The sequence below is a fragment of the Gorilla gorilla genome, chromosome 2 (assembly GCF_029281585.2).
Source record: "Gorilla gorilla gorilla isolate KB3781 chromosome 2, NHGRI_mGorGor1-v2.1_pri, whole genome shotgun sequence".
NCBI classification, from domain to species: Eukaryota; Metazoa; Chordata; class Mammalia; order Primates; family Hominidae; genus Gorilla; species Gorilla gorilla.
In genome coordinates, this window is record NC_086017.1 from 202,107,075 (window position 1) to 202,119,663 (window position 12,589).

Here is a 12,589-nt window from a genome sequence, read left to right on the forward strand (position 1 = left end):
ATTCTTTTTCTCAGCAAGGAACATCCCTGAGAAAGAGAATGCGCACCTGGGGGTGAGTCTCTGAACTGGCCTCCCTGGGCGTGGTTGCCTCTTATGGTTGAGGCTGCAGGGGTGAAATAGACCCCAGTCTCGCATAGTGCTCCCAGGCTTATTAGGAAGGGGAAATTCCCGCCTAGTAAATTTTGGTCAGACCGATTGATCTCAAAAATCCTGTCTCCTGATAAGATGTTATCAATGACAATGGAGCCCAAAACTTCATTAGAAATTTTAATTTGGCCTTGGTCCTGTGGTCCTGTGGTCCTGTGATCTTGCCCTGCCTCCACTTGCCTTGTGATATTCTATTACCTTGTAAAGTACTTGATGTCTGTGACCCACACCTATTCACACACTCCCTCACCTTTTGAAACTCCCTGATAAAAACTTGCTGGTTTTTGCAGCTTGTGGGGCATCACGGAACCTACCGACATGTGATGTCTCCCCCGGACGCCCAGCTTTAAAATTTCTCTCTTTTGTACTATGTCCCTTTATTTCTCAAGCTGGCAAATGCTTAAGGAAAATAGAAAAGAAGCTACATGAATATCGGGGCAGGTTCCCCGATAAGACTTCATCATGAAATCTTTGCCAAGGCCTATGATATGGTTTGGCTCTGTTCCCCCACCCAAATCTCATGTTGAATTGTAATTCCCAATGTTGGGGGAGGAACCTGGTGGGAGGTAATTTGATCATAGGGGAAGATTCCCCCTTTGCTGTTCTCATGATAATGAGTGAGTTCTCATGAGATCTGATGGCTTAAAAGTGTGTGGCACTTCCCCCTTCTCTCTCTTTCTCTCCTCCTCCACCATGGTAAGATGTGCTTGCTTCCCCTTTGCCCTCCACCATGATTGCAAGTTTCCTGATGCCTCCCAGCCATGCCTCCTGTACAGCCTCCAGAACTGTGAGTAAATTAAACCTTTTTCTCCATAAATTATCCAGTCTCAAGTATGTCTTTATAGCAGTGTGAGAATGGACTAATACAGTAAATTGGTACCACAGAAGTGGGGCATTGTTATAAAGCTACCTAAAAATGTGAAAGCAGTTTTGGAACGGGATAATGGGCAGAGATGGAACAGTTTGGAGGGCTCAGAAAAAGACAGCAAGGTAAGGGAAAGTTTGGAACTTCCAAGAGACTTACTGGATGGTTTTGACCAAAATGCGATAGTGATATGGACAATGAAGGCCAGTCTGAGGGGCTCTCCGATGGAGATGAGGAACTTACTGAGAATTGGAGTAAAGGTCATTTTTGCTGTGCTTTAGAAAAGAGACTGGCAGGATTGTTCCCCTGCTCTAGGGATCTGTGGAACCTTGAACTTGAGAGAGATGATTTAGGATACCTGGAGGAATAAATTTCTAAGCAGCAAAGCATTCAAGATGTGGCCTAGCTGCTTCTAAATGCCTATGCTCATTTGCATAAACAAATAAATGACCTGAAACTGAAACTTATAATTAAAAGAAAAGCAGACCATAAAAGTTTGAAAAATTTTCAGCCCAACCATGTGGTAGGAAAAACAAAAAAACAGACAACAACAACAACAACAAAAAGACATTTTTTCTGGGGAGGAATTCAGGAAGGCTGCAGAAATCCACATAAGTAAATAGGAGTCCAACATTAATAGCCCAGACAATGGGGAAAATGCCTCTAAGAAATTTCAGAGACCTTCATGGCAGCCCCTCCCATGATAGGCCTGGAAGTCTAGGAGGGAAAAATGGCATTCTATATCCTGGTCACTTCAGCTCCAGCTGTGGCTAACGAGGCCAATGTACAGCTCAGGGAATTGCTTCAGAGGATGCAAGCCCCAAGCCTTGGCAGCTTCCACACTGTGTTGGGCCTGCAGGTGCACAGAAGGCAAGAGTTGAGGTTTGGGAACCTCTGCCTAGATTTTAGAGGGTATATGGAAATGCCAGGATGTTCAGGCAGAAGTCTGCTACAGGGACAGAGCCCTTATGGAAAACCTCTACTAGGACAGTGTGGAGGGAAAATGTAGGGCTGCAACCCCCACCCCCCACAGAGTCCCCACTGAGGCATTACTTAGTGGAGCTATGAGAAGAGGGCCACCATCCTGCAGACCCCAGAATGGTAGATCCACTGACAGTTTGCATTGTGTGCCTGGAAAAGCTGCAGGCACTCAAAACAAGCATGTGAAAGCAGCCATCAGGGGTGTATTCTACAGAGCCACAGAGGCAGAGCTTCCCAAGGCCTTGGGAGCCCACCCTTTGCATCAGCATGCCCTGGATGTGAGATGTGATACATGGAGACAAAGGAGATTATTTTGGAGCTTTAAGTTTTAATGACTGGCCTGCTAGGTTTTGGACTTGCATGGGCCTGTAGTCCCTTTGCTTTGGCCAGTTTACCCATTTGGAATGAGAGCATTTACCCAATGCCTGTACCACCATTGTATCTTGGAAGTAACTAACTTGGTTTTTTTAATAGGCTCATAGGTAGAAGAGACTTGCTTTGTCTCAGATGAGACTTTGGAGTTGGACATTTGAGTTAATGCTGGAATGAGTTAAGACTTTGGGACTGTTAAGAAGGCATGATTGTGTTTTGAAATGTGAGAAGTACATGAGGTTTGGAAGGAGCCAGGGGTGGAATGATATAGTTTGGCTCTGTGTTCCCACCCAAATATCATATCGAATTATAATTCTCCATGTTGGGGGAGAGACCTGGTGGGGATAATTGGATCATGAGAGTGGATTTCCCCCTTGCTGTTCTCATGACAGTGAGTGAATTCTCACAAGATCTGATGGTTTAAAAGTGTATGGCACTTCCCCTTTCTTTCTCTTTCCTGCTCTGCCATGATAAGACATGTTTGTTTCCCCTCTGCCTTCCACCATGATTGTAAGCTTCCTGATGCCTCCCAGCCATGTTTCCTATTAAGCCTGCAGAACTGTGAGTCAATTAAACCTCTTTTATCTATAGATTGCCCAGTCTCCAGGTATGTCTTTATAGCAGTGTGAGAATGTACTAATATGGCCTATATCCACAATGCATTCCTTAGGTTTTATTCTAGGGTTTTTGTAGTTTTAGAACTTATATTTAAGTCTTTAATCTATCCTGAGTTAATTTTTGTATTTGTCGTTATAAAGGATTCCAGTTTCCATCTTCTGCATATGACTAGCTGGTTATTGCAGTACCATTTATTGAATGAGGAGTCCATTCCTATTGCTCATGTTTGCCAACTTTGTTGAAGATATTTTAGTTGTAGGTGTGCAGATTTTTTTCACAGGTCTCTATTCTGTCCCATTGGTCTCTGTGTCTATTTTTGTACCAGTACCATGCTTTTTTGATTACTGTAGCCTTCTAGTATAGTTTGAAGTCAGGTATTGTGGTGCCTCCAGTTTTGAACTTTTTGCCTTGGATCGTTTTGGCTATTTAGGCTCTTTTGTGGGGCCACATGAACATTAGAATAGTTTTTTTTTTCTAATTCCATGAAGAATGTTGTTGGTGGTTTCACAGAAATAGCATTATATTTCTAAACAGCTTTATATACTATGGCCATTTTAATAATATTGATTTTTTGCATCCATGAGCATGAAATATTTTTCATTTGTTAGTGTGATCTCTGATTTCTTTCAGCAGTATTTTCTAATTCTCATTGAGATATTGCAGCTTCCTGGTTAGTTGTATTCCTAGATATTTTATTCTTTTCACGGCTATTTTCAGTTGTGTCTCTGCCAGTTCTTGGTATCAGAATGATGCTGGCCTCATAGAATGAGTTAGGGCAGAGTCCCTCCTCCTCAATTATTTGGAATAATTTTAGTAACATTGGTATCAGCTCTTCTTTATACATCTGGTAGAAGTTTGCTGTGAGTTCATCTGGTCTAGGGCTTTTCCTTATTGGTAGGTTTTTTATTACTGATTCAATTTCAGAACTTGTTATGATCTATTCAAGGTTTCAATTTCTTCCTGGTTCAATCTTGGGAGATTTTATGTTTGCAGGAATTTATGTATTTCTTCAACATTTCCTAGTTTCTATGTGTAAAGGTGTTCATAATAGTTTCTGATGATTTTTTGTATGTTTGTGAGGCCACTGGTAATGCCCTCTTTGTCATTTCTAATTGCATTTATTTGGATCTTGTCTCTTTTTTGTTTATTAATCTAGTTAATGGTACAGCTGATGTAGAGAGGCAAGCCCAAAAGTGTATCTTAGCCCACAAGGTTCTTGGCTTTGCCCAGGAAAGAATTCAAGGGCAAACCAGAGATTGAAGAAAACAGCTTTATTGAATAGGCAGTGTTACACCTGTGGCAGTGTTACAGCTCCTTGACTGCTCCTGCAGTGCAGGACTACTCCATAGGCAGAGAGTAACAGCTTTCAGGGAAGTTTTGCAGTCATATTTACACCTACCTTTAATTGCAAGCATATTAAGGTGTGGTTTATGCAGAAATTTCTAGGGAAGTGGCAGTAATCATTGGGTTATTGCCATGAAAAGGAGTGGTAACTCCCAGGTGTTGCCATGGCAGTGGTAAGTTGACATGATACACTGGTGGGTGTGTCTAGTTGAGAATGGTTTTCACCCCAGTCCATTTTTAGCTAGTCCTAAATCTGGTCTGGTGTCTGAGTCCTGCCTCTAGAGTCAAGTCCTGTTTTCTACCCCATTTCTCCCTCAGAGATTAGGTACTCTTCATTAATTGTATGGGGGGCTTCAGAAGGGCAGAGATCCATCTTCTGTAACTGCTTTCTGTTGAGTTTATGGGGATACACCCTGCCTAGCACTGGGGGAGTCAAAATCTCTGAATACCTGATCAAAGGGACTCAGAGACAGGATGTTTTGATCCTCCTTGTCAACAGGCAGGATGGGTTGGAAGCCTTGTGCCAGCATTGTTTTTATGGGGAACTATTGTAACCTAGAAGACACAAACGTTACTAGGAGGTTAAACAAGCAAGTGCAAAGAATATTAGTATGACAAGGTAGCTATTAAATGTCCTCCGAGAGGTGAAAACCAGGTGCAGGAAGAAGATAAAAATTCAAGGTTCTATTCCCACCCAGAGCATCACGTTACCACTTCTGGCTGAGTGATGATTCTTTTAAATAAGTAATGGAGGTCCTTCAAAGGCTCACAGATGTAGGTCATGGTGTCCTCCTTTTGTGCCTGCAACTCGTACAAAACAGGTTTAATATTGGACAGGTGTATGCAACTAGTTAATCCCTGAAGTTTAACAGTAGTAGGGGTACTCAACAACACCTGACAGGGGCCCTTCCATTTTTGGTTGTAATTGATCTTCAGGGTATTCTTCTTTCCAAGATTTTAGCAAGATTAAATCTCCTGGTTGAATAGAGGGTTACTTCTTTCCCTTGTGTGAGGGGGCAATATTTTGTTTCCATATGCATGGAGGGCCTTTTGAACCTGGTCTAAGTTGATAATATGGGTGAGCATTCTCTGTGTCTCTTCATCAAGCAGGAGGTCTGAAGTTAAATAGGGCCTCCCGTAAATCATCTCAAATGGACTAAGTTTTAGAGTTACCTTTGGGGCAATCCTTATGCATAAAAGGGGTATGAGTAGGAGAGAAACCCAGGCCGCTGAAATCTCCTGACAGAGTTTTCCTAATGTCCTTTTGAAAACATCATTAGCTTTTTCTACCTTACCTGAGGATTGAGGTCTCCAGGAGAAGTGAAGTTGATAGGTGATGACTTAGGCTGAAAAAACCTGCTGGGTCACTTTAGCTGTGAAGGAGGTCTGTTATCACTCTGCTGACGTTTAGGTAATCCAAACTTTGAGATGATCTCTTGAGTAAAAATTTGGACACTTGTAATGCCTTCTCTGACCTTGTGGGGAAAGCCTCAATCCACCCAGTGAAAGTATCTATAAATACTAGAAAATATTTTAGTCCCCTGTAAGGTGGCATCTGAGTAAAATCTATTTGCTAATCTTTCCCAAGGTATGTCTCCTGATGTTGCACAGGTTAGAATAGAAGTGGGGTATGGGGTGGCTTCCTGGATTATTATGGGCACAAAGTTCACATGCCCTGGTTATCCTCTTTACAGTCTGGAATAGTCTTTTTCCTAAAAATATTTGAGAAACCAATTTGAATAGGAAGTCCCATCCCAAATGTGAGGAGTAATGGAAATACGTAACTATATTCCATCACTCAGGCTTGGGAAGAAAACGTTTATTGCTTCCTCATAACCATCCCGAGGGATTCTTTTGTAAGCCTTTCTATTCTGCTCATTTAATTTCCTGAGGGGTATAGTATGGTACTGCTAATGTGGTTGGAGTGCCTGGCATTAGTGCAGTGGCCTGTAATACTGGTGTTTCTTTAGCTGTGGCCTTATCGGCTCTGTCTGCCAGAGCATTTCCGTGGATATATTAGGTGTCTCACTTTTGATGTCCCTTGCAGTGAATAACTGCTACCTCCTTTGGGAGCTGGACCACAACTACAATTTTCAAGATCTCAGAGTGATGTTTTATGGGGACTCCCTTAGTTGTTAGTAGTTCCCTTTCTCTCCATAGAGCAGCATGAGCATTGAGCATGAGGAACCCATACTGAGAATCAGTATATATATTGACTCTTAAGTCTTTTACCAATTGGAGGGCCCTGATTAAAGCAATTAGTTCCGCCTCTTGAGTGGAATTCTGAGAAGGCAAAGCTTTTGCCTTAATGATCACTTGCTGGCTAACTACTGCATACTCTGCCTTTCTTAGTCTTATTCACAAAGCTACTCCCATCTGTAAACCCTTCCACATTTACAGGGGCTAGGCAGGGGATCATCTTTGGGGTCAGGCTTACTAGAGTAGTTCTGTTCTATGGTTTTCACACAGGAGTAAGTTGAGAATCTGCTTCCTAGGACATAAACTCTGGTAACAGGTTAGCAGGGTTTAAAACTCAACATACTTTAAAAGTTACCTCTTGGGTGTCAAGGAGAAGGGCCTGATGTTTAAGGAAGTGACCTCCTCCTGTTAGCCACTGGTGTCCTTTTAGTTCTAAGATTCCCTTTACTTCGTGGGTGGTCATGACATCGAATTGTTGTCCCAAAGTAAACTTACTGGCTTCTTCTACCATTAGAGCAGTGGCTGCCATAGCTTGCAAGCCTCCTGGCCACCCAGCTGCCACTGGTCTAGCTGTTTAGAAAATTAAGCCACTGATCTGGGGCTATGTTTTTCAGTCATTTAGAGGGTAAAAAGCTTTTTTTTTAAGGTAGGGAGTCGCAAAGCAGGGCTGTTCCCAGCTTTTCTTTCAGGGTCAAGAATGCCTGTTGGTAGGCTCCATCCCAATTCAAAGGCTCATGATCACTCCCATGTAAAGCTTCATAGAGTGGCTTTGCTATAAGACCAAATCTAGGTATCCAGATCCAGCAGAATCCAGCCATTCCCCAAAATGCTCTTAACTATGTCTTAGTCTGAGGGGGTTGGAGTGACAAGATGGTCTCTTTTCACTCTCGGGCAAAAGTACTTTTCCCAGGAGTGAGAATATATCCCAAACATTTAACCTTCTGCTCAGAAATCTGGGCCTTATGTGAAGATACTCAATACCATTGCTTTCTGAGAAAATTAAGGAGCTGGATTGTGTTTCTGCCAGTCTTCCCCACTAGGGCTAGAAACCAATAAGTCATCTATGTATTGCAAGAGGGACCCATTAGTTAACTGTAGTTCCCTTAACTTTTTGGCCAATGCATTTACATAGAGATGGGAACTAACCCTAAAACCTTGAAGAAGGACTGTCCAGGTAAGCTGAGATGCACCATAAGTGTCTGGATCAGTCCATTCAAAAGCAAAGATATACTAGGAGTTTGAGTGTAAAGGTTTAAAAAACAAAGCATCCTTTAAGTTTAACACTGTGAATTAATGATTATCTTCTGAGACTTCGGTCAATATTGTATAAGGATTAGAAACTATAAAGTGAACTGGGACTGCTGCCTCACTAACTTCCCTTAGATCCTGAACAAATCTGTATTCCCCATTTGTCTTATTTACAGGAAAAATGGAGATATTACATGGAGACTGAGTTTTATAGATATCTCTAGTTACTATCCTGATTTCCTATCCACGGACATTTACCTGTTGGAAAGAACTGCTCACAAAACTTTTAATTTCCACTCTATAAATCTCCATCTTTTTAAGTAAGAATATTAGAATTCATTTTCCTCTAGAATCTATTTTCCTTTTTTGAAAGTCTTGCTTATTCATTAAAGAACATACTCTATGGGTGTCACCAAGAGAGTCCATGGTGGTCTTTGGCATTCCTAGACTCACAGGATAGTACAGAGTTGTGAGGTTGCTTAGATACCCCAAAACATGAAGAGCATTCCAGAGCAGGCATAAACAAGCCAAGTCCATTCTTTTGGAAATAGTGAACTGCACACAATTTTTGTTTTTGTCATGTCCAGCAGGAAATTGATTCTGTGTCTTATAAACATATACAAACTTACACATGTGCACACAAACCTTTAGGAGACATTTATTGGTATAGCACCTAACATGAAACATTTTCCTAAAAGCCTCCAAAATATGTAAGAACATCTGCCTCACAATAAAGTTGGCATTACATATTATGATATAGAATATTATTAGCATTGTGTTTTGCCCTCACTCCTACCACCATTATCAAATTGCACACCCATGCCAGAATTAAGAAATAAACCTTTTACTGAACGAAATGCTACCTAGTGATTATGACTTTAGCTGTATAAATACCAAAATGAAGATTTCAAAATGCCACTTATAAGAGCTTAAGTTTTTAGACAAGACATTCATTCTCCCCAGCTTCTGTGGGGGTGGTAGAGACAGGAATGTCTGGGGAGGAAAATGCATTTTCTTCAGATTGGGAAGGGCGAAATATGTTCTTCAGTTATTTGCTTTTATTATTGTTGTTGTCATGGCTACTATTTATTATAACATCAGTATACTTTCCATTGGTCTTTATGAAAGGAATATTTACCATAAATTCTTATGTAAGGGTTTATATTTAGGTGAATACTTTATCCTTATGTTTTTGCTCCTTTATTTTAGATCTTTCATAATTCAAGTTAATTGAAAAATATGTACATATATACCTAGAGATCTGTATATGGTGGTAACTGACTGGGATTCAAGAGGTTTACATTCTAATTACTTGGCTTGGTAGTCAAAGAAGCAAAAAGGAGATTCTTATCATGCATTCAAAGAGCAAATATAGTTGACAAACACACACGAGAGAGAGAGAGACAGAGACAGAGAGAGAGATAGAGAATTAAATGTGAAGATTTGATGGAAAACAAAGAAGCATTCATTCTTAATCAAGCCAAGATCTGGTGTCAGTTTTAAAGCGAATCGCTATCATCAAAGAAAATTTGTTCACCAAAAGGCAAACCAATGAAAATCAAATGGATTAGATCAGATGAATGTCATCTTCATTTAGACACTTCAGGTAAGATTATTCAGCCTTTTCCATTTCAGGTACAATACTAAAATATTTTGGATTGATGAGCAACAGCTCTAAAATTAGACTCTGCTTCTAGAAACCTTGGCAACTAGACATTCCTTCTTTTAAAAAAGTAAAGGTTTCTCCTACATAAAATGTGTATTTTTGCAATTTTTAAACAGTCATTCCTTTAAATTAAATGATTGTTTACCAGGAGAAAGTTAATTGAAAAACATGTTTTTCTAACTAAATGGAAGCCTGCATCATGCAGGCAATAAATATTCTTGCTTGAAAGGAATTCTTGCTCCTTCTTTTAAGACTGCCATGGGAATAAAATAGAAAAAGAAAAAAGAAAAAAAAAAGCCCCACAGAGTTGTGAAGTTGTGTCTGGCTTAGGAGCCAAATGGGATTTTGAAGCCTACAAGTTTTCTATTCACTTCTAAATTTAGCACTCACAAATTTCCCGTTTGGCAAATCATGTTCCTGAAACCAAATGTAAGCCATTTTTTAGGAATGTTAGTATCTGATTCCATTTGTTAACAACCGTGGCTAATCTGCTGCACTGGACATTTGGCAAAAGTTTATTTTATAGTTCCTGGATGCCCATACAGTGAAAGATGAAAGTGAAAGAAACCAGTTGGTCTGTAATACCAGTTCATGAAATGTGGAAGGGAGATCTTTTCAAACACAAACCATCTATGGGTCTAGACTCAGGAGCAGGTAGACTTTACAACATAGGACTACCCCTAAATAGGACACTGTTTTCGGATTCTTTGCTTCTTTTCTTTTTGATGGGGACATGTAAATGGAATTACGCACACCTTCCTACATGCTCTCACAGCGTTTTTCTTGAACCCTTCTTACAATAAATTATCAAGCCCTGGCTTGTCAGATTCATTGGTGTTTATGTCTGGCTATCCACTTTTCGATGAACCCTTGGTTTTATTCATTCCTAAAATCCACACAAAGTCTAGCATAGGGTCTTTCCTATAGTATATGTTCTGATCATATTTGAAAAGGAATGAAAATGACTGCTTCCCTCTTCCTCTTATTTATCAATCACTTACAACCTCCAAAGATTTGGTGTTTATAGTAGAGAAAGTGGTTTACAAGTAATACCATTCACAAATTTATATGCAGTGCAATCTTTGCACTTGGAGTGAAACATAACAGCGAGAAAGATGAACAAATTCACTTTTATTAACGTCTCCTTTGTGCCAGGCACTTTATCTCACTTAATATTCCCCAAATCGTATAAATATATAATATCACCTCCATTGTTTTAAATGAAAGAAATAAATTTCAAAAATACAAAATCACTTGCCCTAAACATGCAACTATTTTATGCTAGAGATAGGACTCAAATCCGGATTCCAAAGCATGCAATTTATTTGCTAAACATGCAATGGAAATAGAAAAAGACGTACATCATTGACATAAACAGAAGGCTCAAAATTAGTCTATTCTAAGAGAAAAACATACAGAAATAAATTTGTACTGGGTGAAGATCTTCCCTTAATCCTTCCTGTATCAGTGGAACATGTTATTTTATTTGAATGCAGAAATTGCATTAGGGTGGGGGTCAAATTTTGCACATTTAATTGCTTAAAGTTTAATTGAGTAAAATCTGCTGTACTTCTTTTAATGAAGCAATTCTTTTTAACATTTACTTTGCACAATAACTACCTGATAATACCTGATTAAATAAGATGCATTAATTAAAAGAGGTATTTTTGAACATGACAAAAATAATCAAATTGGAGGTTTTTTAAAAAAACCTTGCTGTATAAGGACACTCCCTAATAATTTCTTTTTTTTTTAATTGAATGACATTTTATTTTTTGTTGTTGTTGTTATACTTTAAGTTCTAGGGTACATGTATGTGTACAACATGCAGGTTTGTTACATATGTATACCTGTGCCATGTTGGTGTGCTGCACCCATTAACTCGTCATTTACATTAGGTATATCTCCTAATGCTTTCCCTGTCCCCTCCCCCAACCCCACAACAGGCCCTGGTGTGTGATGTTCTCCTTTCTGTGTCCAAGTGTTCTCATTGTTCAGTTCCCACCTATGAGTGAGAACATGCGGTGTTTGGTTTTTTGTTCTTGCAATAGTTTGCTGAGAGTGATGGTTTTCAGCTTCATCCATGTCCCTACAAAGGACATGAACTCATCCTTTTTTATGGCTGCTAGTATTTCGTGGTGTATATGTGCCACATTTTCTTAATCTAGTCTATCATTGATGGACATTTGGGTTGGTTCCAAGTCTTTGCTATTATGAATAGTGCTGCAATAAACATAAGTGTGCATGGGCCTTTATAGCAGCATGATTTATAATCCTTTGGGTATATGCCCAGTAATGGGATGGCTGGGTCAAAAGTTATTTCTAGTTCTAGATCCTTGAGGAATCGCCACACTGTCTTCCACAATGGTTGAACTAGTTTACAGTCCCACCAATGGTGTAAAAGTGTTCCTATTTCTCCACATCCTCTCCAGCACCTGTTGTTTCCTGACTTTTTAATGATGGCCATTCTAACTGGTGTAAGATGGTATCTCCTTGTGGTTTTGATTTGCATTTCTCTGATGGCCAGTGATGATGAGCATTTTTTCATGTGTCTTTTGGCTGCATAAATGTCTTCTTTTGAGAAGTGTCTGTTCATATCCTTCGCCCACTTTTTGATGGGGTTGTTTGTTTTTTTTCTTGTAAATTTGTTTGAGTTCTTTGTAGATTCTGGATATTAGTCCTTTGTCAGATGAGTAGATTGCAGAAATTTTCTCCCATTCTGTAGGTTGCCTGTTCACTCTGATGGTAGTTTCTTTTGCTGTCCATAAGCTCTTTAGTTTACAGAGAATACTATAAACACCTCTGCGCAAATAAACTAGAAAATCTAGAAGAAATGGATAAATTCCTGGACACATACACCCTCCCAAGACTAAACCAGGAAGAAGTTGAATCCCTGAATAGGCCAATAACAGGCTCTGAAACTGAGGCATTAATTAATAGCCTACCAACTGAATAAAGTCCAGGACCAGACAGGTTCACAGCCGAATTCTACCAGAGGTACAAGGAGGAGCTGGCACCATTCCTTCTGAAACTATTCCAATGAATAGAAAAAGAGGGCATCCTCCCTAACTCATTTTATGAGGCCAGCATCATCCTGATACCAAAGTCTGGCAGAGACACAACAAAAAAAGAGAATTTTAGACCAATAT

The 12,589-nt window shown here is 39.8% G+C and overlaps 1 protein-coding gene across 3 annotated transcripts in view; it reads left to right on the forward strand.

The window, feature by feature from the left end:
- The first annotated feature begins 538 nt into the window (after positions 1-538).
- Positions 539-12,589, forward strand: part of OSTN (osteocrin) — a 276,583-nt gene continuing 264,532 nt past the window's right edge. For 2 of the 3 annotated variants that reach the window (XM_055382159.2, XM_055382157.2), the window contains exon 1: positions 539-934. The gene's annotated coding sequence lies outside the window, so the exon portion shown is untranslated. The other variant, XM_055382158.2, reaches the window with a different exon arrangement.